Source organism: Dasypus novemcinctus, chromosome 3 (assembly GCF_030445035.2).
Source record: "Dasypus novemcinctus isolate mDasNov1 chromosome 3, mDasNov1.1.hap2, whole genome shotgun sequence".
Lineage (NCBI taxonomy): Eukaryota > Metazoa > Chordata > Mammalia > Cingulata > Dasypodidae > Dasypus > Dasypus novemcinctus.
This window is the reverse complement of record NC_080675.1, coordinates 171,636,837-171,651,371: the sequence shown is the minus strand read 5'-3', so window position 1 is coordinate 171,651,371 and position 14,535 is coordinate 171,636,837. Positions and strand designations below refer to the sequence as shown.

The 14,535-nt window shown below is 50.8% G+C and overlaps 1 non-coding gene across 1 annotated transcript; it reads left to right on the top strand.

Annotated features, from left to right (window-relative positions):
* The first annotated feature begins 13,878 nt into the window (after window positions 1–13,878).
* Window positions 13,879–13,985, top strand: LOC111766668 (U6 spliceosomal RNA). Its single transcript, XR_002798643.1, has one exon. It is a non-coding gene; the product is annotated as a U6 spliceosomal RNA (small nuclear RNA).
* The last annotated feature ends 550 nt before the right edge of the window (window positions 13,986–14,535 follow it).

Below are 14,535 nucleotides of genomic sequence, written 5' to 3'. Positions count from 1 at the left end.
CAGCACTCCTTGTGCGCATCAGCACTGCATGTGGGCCAGCTCACCACACTGGTCAGGAGGCCCTGGGTTTAAACCTTGGACCTCCCATGTGGTAGGCAGACGCTCTACCAGTTGAGCCAAATCCGCTTCCCTGTACTATTCTTTCAGTTCTTCACTTGGGAAAAAAGATTGGGTAAGAATATGGTCATACACAGAGCCCGATGGTATCCCACAAGAGACCTCTGACAGGGTTAAAACCCATCAATATCCTTTGTAAGTTGAGGAACTACCTATGTGCCCCCCAACAATACTGTTCAGCCTATACTGCTCTGTTATCAATAATATTATGAAAAATTTTGCAATAAATCTTGTTGAAATTCAGGCATCAACTTCAGCAATTCCATCTATCTTCTGCTACTAGAACACCTAGCATGTGCAGTATATTCTCAATTAATTAGTATTTACAGAGTGCATGGATTTTCCCATTGGGTAGTTCCCAAAAAGGCAGTGAGGTTGGTTTGGCCTCGTGTCTTGGCAACCCCTGGCTTGTCTCTAACTCTGGATTCATCCCCGAGGAGAAGTGGCAGGGGCTGATGCATCCTTGCTTGGCAGTTAATTATATCCTGCTCACTGCTGCTCAAATGCTTCGAGCGTGTCGGGTGCCAACTGCGCGGCAAGCCCCTCGGGAGCAGTGGCAGCTCTTCCGCCTTCACTCCAGTAGGCGCTCCGGGGGGCTGACAAAATAGAGCCAACTGTTCACCTGGAGAGAGTACCCAGTCCCTGCCCCAGCACAGTAGCTTCGGCCTCATGCATTTCACTGTCTTCCTTCAGGGTGCTAAATTGTTTTCCCCAGACTGGGGGGCGGGGGCGGACACAGCAGGGAGGAGGGCAAAAAAAAGGGGGACAACAGAGAAAAAAAATCTCATTGGAGCTGGCTTCCTGTGGCTAAAGTGTGGTTCCCAAGTATGATGGTTTGAACCTGTACAGACCCCAGAAAAGTATGCTCTTAAATTAATCCATGCCTTGTAGGTGTGGCCCCTTTGGAAGGAGGACCTTTTGGCAAGTGGGATGTTAAGATCTGACCCACCTCATTCAGGGTGAGTCTTAATCCTCCTACTGGAGTCCTTTACAAAGGGAGGACAGAAAGCCACACACAGAAAAAGAGCCTCAGAGACCGAAGGAGAGGTCCCAGCACCCAGAGGCTGGAATCAGTGGCGCACAGATGCACAGAAAGGGGTCCCTGAGAGCTGGGCCCGCGGGGCAGCTGGAAGCCGAAGAGATGAAGCCCGGAAGAGAAGGGAGGGCCGAGGGCACCGGCATTTTGCCCTGCCATGTGCCTGATTACCCATGGTGGAAAGAAAGCATCTGCAGAAGCCACAATGTGCCAGATTGCTCACAGCTGCAACGTGGTGAGACAGCATCTCTCTCTCTCTTTTTAGCATCTCTTGATGATGGCTTGATTTGGGCACTTTCAGGCCTCAGAACTGTAATAGGAATTTAACCTAATTAATTTCCCTAACAGCCAGCACATTTCTGGTATATTGCATTGGCAGCCTGTGACAAACTAAACACCAAGCCAGTGAAGTCTCCTGCTCCCCTCTGCCACTCTCTGATGGAGGCAAGGCTCTCTCACCCAGAAGGTTCTGGCGTTTATGGAGATTTCGGGGAGTGGCATAGAAAGAGAGTACCAAAAAAGAGACAAAGAGAAAAGCAGTGTTTCCTCCAGCAAGATGCAGGCCTCAAGTCCACAACCCTTCCCGTCTATGCCAGCCACACAGCTCTGGCCCTTCCTCCCCATCCTCACCGCCCTCTAAAGCGCCCCTCTCACGTACACACACGCATGTAGCTGAAGGATGAAAACAAAAAAATGAGAAGGAAAAGGTGCATGGGAATGCAGTGCAAAGAGGCCGAAACGGAAGGGCTCTATGGTGAGGGGAAGGCCCGTGAGTGCACGCCTTGTGGGCAGGTGGGGAAACGTTCAGGGCTGATGGGAATATCTCTCTACCTTGATCTGGCTGTGGGTCACCCAGGTACACACAGTTGTTAGGGTTTATCCAGCTGTGTATTTTTCTGTATGTAAATGTATATCATAAACCCATTATTATGGGGGGGGGGGGAAGGTCAAAAGGAAAAGAACAGCTGGAAGAAGAAAAAGGGGGGGAAATGAGAGGACCCACAGAAGAGGGAGTGAAGAGAGAGAAAGGCTACAAGAAAAAGAGGAAATAAAGCAAAGCGTCACTAAGACTGTACCGCAAATGAACACATATGCCCTGATGCGCACAAAGGGAGAAGGCCGGGCAAGTGCCGCAGTGCAGCCGCCAGTGCGATGTAATCAATACTCATCAGGCATTCCCAGGACTGGCCTGGCTCAGGGGCAGGCAGGCCGCGGCCTTGGGCACGGCCCCCAGCGGGCAGCCCCCCGCCAGGCTGTCTGCTCTGATTCCCACTGGGGGGACCTGGCTCTCCAGCTCCCCACTAGTCTGCCCAGGAAGTCGCAGCTTAGTCTGCTGGCTCGGTGGGAGGGGCCCCCTGCCCCACCCTCCTGCCAAGCCCAGTGGAGCTGGAAACCAAAGGTCCCATCTGCCCCCTCCTGGGATAGGACCCGAGCTCCTCCCCAAGGCAGACTCTGCCCAGCCAGGCCTCCCTACGCGCACTGGCTCCAGCCCAGCTCCCCAGGCCTTGGCCCCCTGCCACCATCCCCTCGTAGCCCGGAGCCCTCCTCCCTGGCTCATGCCAAGCTGCAGCTGCACTCCCCACCCTGCCCTGGCTGGGCACGCTGGCTGCTGGTGTCTCCTCCTCGGGGGGGCGGGAGCAGCTCAGGGGCAACAGCAGGATATTTTAAAGAGGAAGTGACACCAGCTGGCACACCCTGTGTGTACTTTTAGATCAGCCAATGGCTGCAGGTGCTGGGGGCGAGGAGCTCCCACAGGGCAGTGCCCGGTGTGGCAGAGGGCATTCACCCAGTCAGCACTACCACAGCCTCGGGAGCTTGTGGGCACCTTTGACCCGAGAACTGGCAATAAATGCCAGTGGCCTCCTCTGTCCCTCACACCACATCCCCTCCAGTGCTCCCGTATTTTTCTTGCTCCTGCCAGTGGGGAGAGCCCAGTGGTTACTCCCGCGGGTGCTTCTTCAAAAGGAATCTTAGCACCACCAGTTCTTTAGTGGCCTGGGAGTAAGTCCCTCAATGGCTCCTAACTTCAGCTTCCCGATGCAGGAGAAGGGAAGGCTAAGTCCTCATTGGGGCTGTTGTAAGAAACAATGAGATGGTGCCGTGGAGCCGCACAGCGCCTGCCATGCAGTCAATGCGCCACGAACCAGGCCATGCCCTTAGATGACGAGCGGTTCACCTCCCCTGGCGGAAAGCTGCCCCGTGTCGTGGCCTCAGCCGCTCTAACCATCTTTTAGATGCTCAGCCCAGAGGGCCCCCTTCCGGGGTCTCACCTCGGCTCAGCTGCCTCCTGCAAGCCCGGTGCTGAGGTGGCAGTTCTTGCAGGGACTGCCCTGCCCAGGCCCCGGGTGCGCCCGCTGTGGCAAGGAGACTGCCACCCACCCCAGCGCCACCCCTGCCAGGGCCTGTTGGGGCCTGAGCTGGCCGCTCCCTGGGAGCGGATCCCACCCCCCCACCCCCCCACCCCCCCACAGGGCTGTGGTGCAACAGCAGGACCCAACCTGGCCCTGCCCCGACATGGCAGGAGAAGTTGCCACCGTGGCTCCCTGCTCCCCTGGGCCTGCAGGTCCACTTGCCGAAAAGGGCACAGGTACCTGGGCAATTGGCCCAGCCGGTGTCCCTGAAGGAGCACCAACGGCTGCTCAGTCCCTCCCTTTCCTGCTCTGAAACCACTGTAGTCACCCACAGGTGCTCTAAGCTAGGGGAGGGGAGAGGCAGGGGGCGTCTAGGAGACAGGGATGAGCTTCTAGTTTAGCTTGAGGCCCCTCCATTCCCAAGACCCCAAGACGACAGAAATCTGTCTTGCCATCGGCCACCCATTTGCCCTTAAATCCCACTCCGAGCCCAGACCCCTGGCCATTGCCCCAAGAAGGGAAAGAAGGCCAGGGCAGGGCCCCCCTCCACCCCAGGAAACCAGCCCTCCTTTCCAGGGCCCCAAAGGACTCCCCTTATTTCTCCCCTCCTAGGGAGAGCAGCTCTCTGGCTCGAAAGTTTCCCAAGTCACCTCAGGTCACCAGGTGGCTGCCACTCTTTCTCCCAGGAGGAGCCTTGGTTTTGGTTCTCGGAAGGGTGTGCCCACTAAGGTGGCAGGGGATGGAGTAGATGGGCTGCCAGTGCTAACTGTGACTCCAAAGGCTGCACTACCACCCTGCTTTGCCGGGGTGGGGGGAGCAACGCACCACCCATCCCGCCCCAAAGCGGTGGCACCAGGAGGAAACACTGACAGAGAGCCAGGCCAGGGTCTCTCCTACCAGCCACCCAGGCTCCATGACCTCTGGCAGCGCCACTGGGCACGGTGAATGCAGGCTGTGCTGGAGGACGTCACGCCGGGAGCACTAAGAGTCCATGAGGCTCCCAGTGTCCCCAGCGTGACCCCAGCAGGGCAGGGGGGTCTAAGGGGCTTGGACACGAGCCTCGCCCACCCAGTTACACAGATTCATCTCCAGCTCTCACTACCATGTGGTTCGCCAGGGACCCCACAAGCCCCCTGAAAGGGAGCAGCCCCCCTGGGCCTGCCTGACCTTGCTCCTTCCAGACTCTTCTCCGAATGCTGCCTTAGTTCTTTCACTACAGCCTATGAGCAGTGGAGCACAATGGGCTTTAAAAATGAGGTGTCATTTCTAGAGAGACAGAGCAGAATTTCATCTGATTTCAAAAAGATCCTAAGGTGCAGATGAGGCTCAAGCAGTTAAGCACCTATTTCCCATGGGAGGTCCCTGGTTAAGTTCCCAGTGCCTCTGAAAAAAAAAAAGCAAACAAATGAAAAAAAAAACACAAAAAACAAAAACTCCGGGGAGCCAGTGTGGCTCGGTGGTTTGGTGCCATCTTCCCACATATGAGATCCTGGGTTCAATCCCCAGTACCTTAAAAAAACAAACAAACAAACAAAAAAAACCCTAGATTCCAAGAAAAGTGAAGACCATTTCTTTAAGATGAGTTAGTCTGTAGACACAGGTAACTTGGAGGAAAATTAGCCTTTATCAGGTAAAAAGAAACATCTTATTTTAGAACAGATTTATAACCTTGACACAAACTATTTGGCAAACGCCATGACGTTGACATTTGCATGACTAACGTTTTTTGAGCACTTACTATAAGCAGAGCACTATGCTGAGCTTTTTACCATCAATCATCAATCCTCAATCCTAATTCTCACAACAGAGCAAGAAAAGAATTATACTCCCACGTCATAGGTGAGAAACTAAGACAGAGAGAGGTTCAGGGACTTGCTAAGGTCACACAGGAGGTCAAGTCAGGGCTAGGCCCAGAAGCCAGATCTGCTGACTCCAGGACCCAAGCAGTTATTCTACCTAGAGTCAATTTCAACCAGCATTTTTTCTCAAGTTGTATAAACTGCCGTCCCTCCCTGCCTCCCCTTCTTCCCTCCTCCCATCCTTCTTTCATTCACTTAACAAACACTTCTTGTGCACTTGCTGCCCGCTAAGCATGGTGTTAGCTGAAGGAAACAGTCTCGGTCCCTGCTTCGCAGAGCTTTCAGTGCATCAGGATCCCCGACCTCTTCTTTCCAGGGAATACCCATCCTCGCCTGCCTTTCCTTAGACATTTCCAGGCACCCACGCCTTGGTCTCCAGAAAAAGCAGTGGCCAGGACCAACCTGGCAGAGCACCAGAAATGCTCCCAGTCTGCCCCAGCAAGAATCATGCTGTTCTCAACTGATTCCCGGGCCTGCCCCTCTGGGCTCCCTCCGCACTTAGACTTCCACGAAGACACTCATTACACTGTAGAAGAACACTTGTCTACCCATAGGTCTCTCTCCTCTTCCGTTCTTCAAGCTCCACGGCAGGCAGGGGCCAGGTTTGTAATTCCCAGCACCCAGCGCAGAGTTGGGAACCAACAGATACCCAGCAAATGTTTACTAAGTGAATAAACGAGTTTTCTGATCTAGCTTACTGTCTCAAATCCTTTCCAAATGATTCATTCAAGGGTTTCTTTCCGGATCTTTTTTTTCCCCCAACTGCACCCACCTTCCCTTTATCCTTTCCAAAGGAAAAGGGACCTCACTCCAAGGAGGAGGACTGGAGCCACACTTCTCTATTCCAGGGCAGCTCCCGTCTTCTGATCACCCAGCTCCAGTCTCAGTGGCTTTGTTGGCTTCAGAAGAGATGTAAGTTGGAGAGCTGCTGAATGCTTGGCCCCTGGGGATTTGTTTAGGGCAATCCTATCAGATACTTCATTAAAGCAAGGGCCCCAGGGCACTGGACCTACACAACCTGGAGAGAGGTTCTTTCAGCTCTCCCCAAGGCTCCAGCCTTCACCTGTCACCGACAGCTTGACCCCGCTGTAAAGAGATTTCCCAGATGTCCCCGAGCTTCAGTAACAATAATCACCGAAGGAAAGAGGGTGGCCCGGGATTCAGGAGACTAGGTTCAAAGCCTGACCTTCCCACCCACTCACTGTGTCACCTTGGGAAGTGATTTAACCTTTCTGGATCCGGTTTCCTCATCTATGAAAATGAGGGGGGTGGGGAGCAGAGGGAAACAGGTGATTTCTAAATCTCTCCCCGTTTCAGAGCATCTACAGCAAAAAGTTTTTTTTCTCAGTCTTGACGTCATTCAACCCTTACAAGAATCCCATGATTCTTACGCCAAGGACACACTTACATTACAGGTGAGGAATGTGAGCAGAGGTGGATGACCTTCCCGAAGTGACCAAGGGCTGGGGGTCTTTCTGACAAAAGTAGCCGCCTCCCACCACCCAGCAAGCAGCACCTCACGCCCAGGACCCCCGGCTTCCTTACCCTCCCAGCCCCTACGTCCACGCTGTCGCGCACAGGGAAGAAAGAGAACATGACAAAGGGCCCAACTCCAAGGTCATACACTCCACGGTTCTAAGGCACCCAGGCCCTTCCCAAATCCCAAGTGACTGCGCTCTCCGGGGCGAGATTCCAGCCTCTCGGCTCCCGGGCTGAGTGTACAGAAGAAGCCGCCCCAACGATCCGGCACCCAGGCCCCCGGTTGCCATGGGAACGTGGGCCCAGCCCCTGGCGCTGCCATGGCAACACGCTCCCCCCGTGGTGGACGCCGGTGCCCATCGGAGCGTGCAGGTGGCGCCCCCTCGGGAGAGGGGCCGGGCGGGAGGTGTGGCGGCGTCCGCCCCCGCGGCCTCCTCGGCCTCCCGCCGCCGCGGCTCCCGCCCCGCGTCGCGCCTACCTGGAGTTGAGTCACCGCCCGCACGCGGCCACCGCCCACGGCGCGGCCACCCCCGCGCGGCCCCCGCTTCCTGGCGCGGCCCGCGGGCGCGCCCCCCCCCCCCACGCGGCGAGGCCGGCCCGGCGCCCTCCCTGGGGACCCGAGCGTCCCCGCGAACACCTTCGGCCCGACGCGACGTCCCCGGAAATGCGGGGCCGCGGCCAAGCCCCGCCCCGCGCTGCCCGCGTTTCTGGGAAGCGGCGGGAGCGCCCTCAGCCCCCGGGGCGCCGACCGCGGCTCGGGAAGGCGCTGCCACCCCCCGGCAGTCGGGGACCTGCCCCCCGGGGGCTCGGAGGCTCGGCCTCGCCGCCGCGGGGGGTCCCCTAGCGGGGCCCCGGCCTCTGAGCTCCGCGGCCCCGCCACCTGGCCGCCCGGCTGCCCGCCGCCAGGCCTGGGCCTCCGGGAGCCTCGAGTCACGCCTCTGCCGAGCGGGCCCCAGGCCCTCACGGCGTCGTGCTGAGACGCGCAGTCGCGAGGCCACACCTGGCACCTGGGCAGCGCCCAGGGACGGTGCATGGGTTGTCGCGGGAGGAGGCCAGGGAAGGGGCCGAGCAGAGCCCACGCTGCGACGACAGCCCCGTCGCCGGCAACGCCGCTCACCGTGTCCCTGACCCTGCAGCGGGCGGCGCTGCCAGAGTAAAAGGAAAAGAAGGCCTGGGTCAGGAGGAGTGAGCTACGGTGATAAGAACTCGCGTTTATCGAGTGACCTTGGCCCACGCCTCCCGCCCAGGCGTCCGGGCTCTCCTCTCTTCCAGGAAAGCAGCTTTTTCAGGGCGGTGCCTGAAACAACCGGTTCTGGGCGTGGAACTGGCCGAACTGGCCGGAGCTGGTCAGGGGGGGCTGGAGGAGCCAGAAGCCGAAGGGCGCAGCCTTTTACCCCGCCAGGCCTAACCGCTCACGCGTTCCCCTGCAGCCCCTCCAGGCAATGCTCCTCCATAAAAAGAAGGGGAAAAAAAAAGTCATTTTGTTTTCTGCCTACAGAAGTAATGCATGTTAATGGCAGAAAAATTGGCAAACGCAGAAAACCACAATGAAAAATATTCCCATAATTTCTTCTTGCCCACCGACCACCCCTGTTAATCTTTGTTGAAATTTTGTTTTTATTGAGATATAATTTACAGGTAGTAAAGCTCACAAAAACTGAAACCAGTGTTAGTATTTTGGTAAATATCTTCCTGTCTCTTCCCTCTGCATAGTTATATACTTACATATTTTACAAAAAAACACCCATGTAGGGAAACGGACTTTGGCCCAGTGGTTAGGGTGTCCGTCTACCATATGGGAGGTCCGTGGTTCAAACCCTGGGCCTCCTCGACCCGTGTGGAGCTGGCCATGCGCAGTGCTGATGCGCGCAAGGAGTGCCCTGCCACGCAGGGTGTCCCCCGCGTAGGGGAGCCCCACACGCAAGGAGTGCGCCCGTGAGGAAAGCCGCCCCGCGTGAAAAGAAAGAGCAGCCTGCCCAGGAATGGCGCCGCCCACACTTCCCGCGCCGCTGACGACAACAGAAGCGGACAAAGAAACAAAAGCAAACAAAGAAACAAGACGCAACAAATAGACACCAAGAACAGACAACCAGGGGAGGGGGGGGGAAATTAAATAAATAAATAAATCTTTAAAAAAAAAAAACAAAAAACACCCATGTAACTTTTACCTGGGACAATATTATCAAAACTTTTTCCATAATACAAATCCTTACATACTTTTAATGTATTCCAGAAGGCAGTGCCCGTTTTTTTTTTTCTAACTTTTTTTTAAAGATACTTAGGTTACATAAATGTTACGTAAAAAATATAGGGGATTCCCCTACGCCCCTCACCCCACATCTCCCACGCTTCCCCACATTAACGGCATCCCTCATTAATGTGGTACATGCATTGCAATTGATGAACGCATTCTGGAGCACTGCCACCAAGCATGGATTACAGTTTACATTGTAGTTTACACTCTCCCACCCAATTCTGTATGTTATTGCAAGATACATCATGGCCTGTATCTGTCATTGCAATGTCATTCAGGTCAATTCCAAGTCCTGAAAATGCCCCCGCATTACACCTGTTTTTCCCTCTCCCTGCTCTCAGACCCTCCAGTGGGCCACTGCCTCCACATCAGTGATAGAATTTCTTCCATTCATAGAATCACAAGTCTATAGTAGAATACCAGTAAGTCTACTTTAGTCCATGGTTCATTCCCCAGTCCCGAGGATCCTGGGATGGTAAGGCCCACTCCACCTCTCCTAGAGAGGGGTCTTCCAATTATCCCCCTCTAATTGGGTAGGGATGCCTCTCCATCCCAAAGGGCAAATGGATGGGCAGCACCTGTTTTTAACCAAGTGTTTACTATTGGACGCTCAAGTTGTCCATTATCGTAAGAAATGTCCAGATGAGCATCCTTGTCAACAAACCCTTGCATACTTTCTCAATTATTTTATGTTGTTTCTTGTTTTCTTCCTTCCTCCTCACAGTCATCCAGTTGGTATTTACTGCTGTTATTTACTGTTGGTATAACTGCTGTTATAGCTAAGATAGCACACTCCACCTGCACAATGCCTTGAAAAATCATTCGATGGTTTTATTAGCCCTGCCTTCCAAACAGTGCTGGGGGAGAGGGGAAAGGGGTGGCATTGCTTGCTAAGGACACCGAAGACACCTAAACTAGGGGTCTTGCTCAAGGTCACCCAGCCCTAGGCCCCCCGACCCAGTGGGTGGGGAGAGGGGGCAGTTAGGCTAAAAATCAGCACTTCCAAGTTCCCAGCACACAAGAACACAAGAGTGTCCTGCCGCCCGCGGCCTGCTCCTAGCTGCAGGAACCCAGGCCTGCCCTGTAGGCCTCAGAGCTCCAGAGGCCTGGGCAGGGTCACCCACTTGGTCCCCAGCCCAGAGCCCGTGGGAGAAGGATGCTCTCCATAGCCTTCTCTCCCCTCTTCTTCCTCTCCGTCCTCCTTCCTTCCTTCTTCTCCCACCCCCCTTTCCCTCCCTGCCTCCAGCCTTCTTCCAGCCCTCTATTGAAAACACGAGAAATCTTTCATGTCATTAAAAACCGGCAGTATGTGGACCCCACCCCCACCCCCACCCCTCACCACACACACCCTTTCCTCTCTTTCAGACCTTGGGTGCAGAGAGGTTGCGGTTAATCAGTTCATAGCAAATTAGCATCGTGGGTCTGCGCAGGTCTTGACTGACATAGAAGTTTATTTCCTTTTGTTCTCATTCTCCCTCTCCCCCCAGAGGCGACCCTTTTAAGGTGTTTTATATGCACGCTTGTGTCGCACGCATTCTTGTAAAACGTGCATTGCAGAATTGTATACATATAGTGCAAACGTGGGTATGATAGTGGTTTGTTTCTTTTTTACCCTTTTTTCATAGTAAAGAAAATGCTCTAATATTGATTGAATTGATGAATGCACAATACTGTATTTATACCAAATGCCATTGGTTGTACGCTTTAGATCAATTGTGTAGTTTATAAACAATAACAACAAACAATAATGAGGGTTGGGGGAAAAGACACCAAATGTAAGAAGATATAGACGATAGTTAGTAGTAATCATTTGATATGCTTTCATAATTTGTAACAAATGTTTCAGAACAATGCAAGGTATTGGTGGTAGGGCGGGAGCCCTGTATGATGTTATGTATGTTTGTTTTGTAAATATACAACTTTTACTATGCACTTATTGTTTATGTATGTTCATGTATGAATTATATACATCAAAAATTTTTAATGAAAAAAAGAATTGTATGCATGTAATTTTAAACTTTTTAAGGTTTTGAAATAGTTGTACTCATAGGAAGTTGCAAAAAAAAAAAAAATTGTACATAATGTCCTGTGGCCCCTTCACCCAGCTTCTCCCAACGAAGACATCTCCTATAACTGTCGTACAGGGTCAGAACCAGGAAAATGACACTGGTGCAATCCTGTTAACACACCGCATTCCATTCTCACTAGTTTTTACATGTACTCATTTCTGTGTGTGTATAGTTCTATGGAACTTGATCCCATGCATAGATTCGTGTAAGTAACACCACTGTCACGATCGAGCTGTCCCATCTCCACAGAGGGACCCCCAGGTGCTCCCCACATGCTCCCCGCCCCATCCCTCTTCCCGTCGCCTGCAACCACTAATCTCTTCTCCATCTCCACAGTTGTCATTTCCAGAATGTTATGTAAATGAATCATACAGTATATAACTTTTTGAAATTAAATTTTTTTTTTTCCACTAAGGCTAATGCCCTGGAGATACATCCAGGTTTCCGTATATATCAATAGTTCTTTCTCAGGGAGCAGATATGGCTCAAGCAGTTGGGTGCCTGCCTCCCACATGAGAGGCCCCAGGTTCTGTTCCTGGAGACTCCGAGAGGAGATGATGAGCAGACAACGAGTGGACAACAAGCAGATGATGAGCAGACAGGGGTCCATCTTGGGGGACAGACATTTTTTTAAAAAAGTTCTTTCTCTTTTAAAGCTGCATGGTATTCCACCGTATGGTCAGAGCAGAATTTAACTATTCACTGAGGGATATTTAGTTTGTTTCTGGTTTTTCACTATTAAAAATAAAGCTATGAACATTTATGGACAGGTTTTGGTGTGAACCTAAGTTTTCATTTCTTTGGGATGTATGCCCCAAGGCTACAATTGCTGGGTCTTAAGGTAAGTGCATGCTTAGTTTTATAAGAAACCACCACACAATTTTCCAGGGTGGCTGACCATTTTCCATCCCACCAGCAATGTGTCCAAGATCTAGTTTCTCTGCATCCTTGGCAACATCTGGTATTATTGCTGGTTTTTTAAAATTTTAGCTGTTCTGAAAGGTGTCTAGTGATAGCTCTTGAGGTTTTAATTTGCATTTCCCAATGGCTAATGGGGTTGAGCATCTTTTTCATGTGCTTGTTTGCCATCTATATAATGTCTTTGGTGAAATGTCTGTTCATGTCTTTGGCTTGTTTTCTGATTCGATTGTTTGTTTTATATTTTTAATTTACATAAGAGGCAATTTGTTTCTTAGTTTTTCATTCCACAGACCCATCCATGCCGTTCTGGATACATCCAATTTGCTGCTTCCAGCTTCTGCCGGGTACTCCAAAGCAGGGCAGCCACCACATTTTACCCTCCTACTCCCCCAGGAATGGACACTGAAATTGCCTTCAACTCCTCCCCATAGATAACCTGGCAATGCCTCTCTCCACTGTGGGCCAGTGTGAGAATTTCTTTGCATTATTCCCAGGAGATGAATTGCTGGATGGCAGGCAGCCTGCCATATGCTCACCAGGTATGGGTCCTGTACCTTGCCAACCTTTGTCATTACTCATTTGTCACTTTTTCCAACCTAATATAGTTATAACAAATTGTTGTTTTTAAAATCATTTTTATCAAGGTACACTTTACATGTATCAACACATTTTAAGTGCACATTTCAAGGGGTTTTGACAAATACGTACATCTCTAAATACAATAGATTCCTATACATGCTCTTCTGCCCCTTTTATTTGAACCTATAATTAGCACTATACTTGATAATTGTATGTTCCAGACACTTAAATTTTTTGTCCGTCCATGTGCCAGTTGAGCCCTGAACCTCAACAGAGTTGCAACACCTACTCTCCAGTTCATTGGCCTCACCCAGGACAAGGAGATGATGATGGACAACACCCATCCCAAGGAACAGAGAGTCTGCAACAGCAAGCAAGATAGTCCATCCATCTGCCCCATGAGATCTAAGCTCCCCCTCAGTTAGAAGCAGAGTGGGTGTCACCATCCCAAAATCCTCAAGATTGGGGTATGAGCAGTGGACTAAAGTAGATTTACTATTATTCCACTATAAACTTATTATTATTCTAGCAATGGAAGAACCCTTATCATTGACGTGGAGGCAGTGGCACCAGAAGTTCTGAGGGAAGGAAGAGGGAAGAATAGGTGTAATATGGGGGCATTTTTGGGACATTGGATTTGTCCTGCATGACATTGCAGTGATGGATATATGTTGGAAACTGAGGCACAGTGGCCTGTCAAAGAGAGACATGCTGTCTCCATGGCTATGCTTGCAACCTAAGGAATGTGGTAATTAAGAGTTCTGGGCAAACGGGATGAAGTTGTTCAAGGCTGAAAGAAAAGATGAGCACATACCTTTTGTAGTGGATAGAACACTTAGATAAGATAAGATTTTTGTACCTTAAGATAAGATTTTTTAAATTCCTTAAACTATGGGTAATGCTAATAGTTAATATGGGTTGCTCCTTAATGTCACGTAGGTTCGCTATGTTTATGCTTAATGGTACAGTAGGCTACAGTGGTCCTGCTTGTAGGCACGTACCCTGGGGTCTATAAAGAGCCTTTTGTAAACAGTAAAGTTGTCTGATGAGCTTCAGGCTTCAGTGCTCTCAGATCCCCTGATCCCAATCTCTCTTTGTCTTTCATTCCCGATACCCTTCGGGCCTGCGACTCTGACAGATATAGACCATTGTATACTTTGTCATAATTTACAAAATTGTGTGGGACAAAGTGTAAACTATAATGTAAACTGTAGTGCTCGCTCCGGCAGCACATATACTAAAATTGGAATGATTCAAAGAAGATTAGCATGGCCCCTGCGCAAGGATGACACGCAAATTCGTGAAGTAATGTACACTGTAGTCCACGGTTAGTGGCAGTGCTTCAATATGGGTTTATCAATTGTAACAAATGTACCACACTAATGAAGGATGTTGTTAATGTGGGAAAGGGTGGGAGGAGGAGGGAGTGGGGATATGGGAATCCCCTACATTTTTTATGTAACATTTACGTAATCTAAATCTTCTTTAAAAATAAAAAAAAATTGCAAAAAAATTCAATCCCAATCAAGATAAAAACATTTCCATTCCCCCCAAGAAAATCCCCGTGCCCTTTGCAGTCAGTTTCAGGCATCTCTTGACCCCCCTTCAATCACCAGTGATTTCTGTCCCTACAGATTACTTTTGCCTGTTCTAAAAATTCTTATACATGGAATCATACAATATGTACTCTGTGTCTCACTTCTTTCACAAAGCACAATGTTTTTTTAAAAGCATGTTTTTGAGAGTTGAGAGTCAACCATTCCTTTTCAAAAAGTAATTATTTATTCTTAATTGTGGTAAAAAATATATATATAACATAAACATCATTTTAACCATTTTAAGCAGACGATTCTCTGATATTAATTACGTT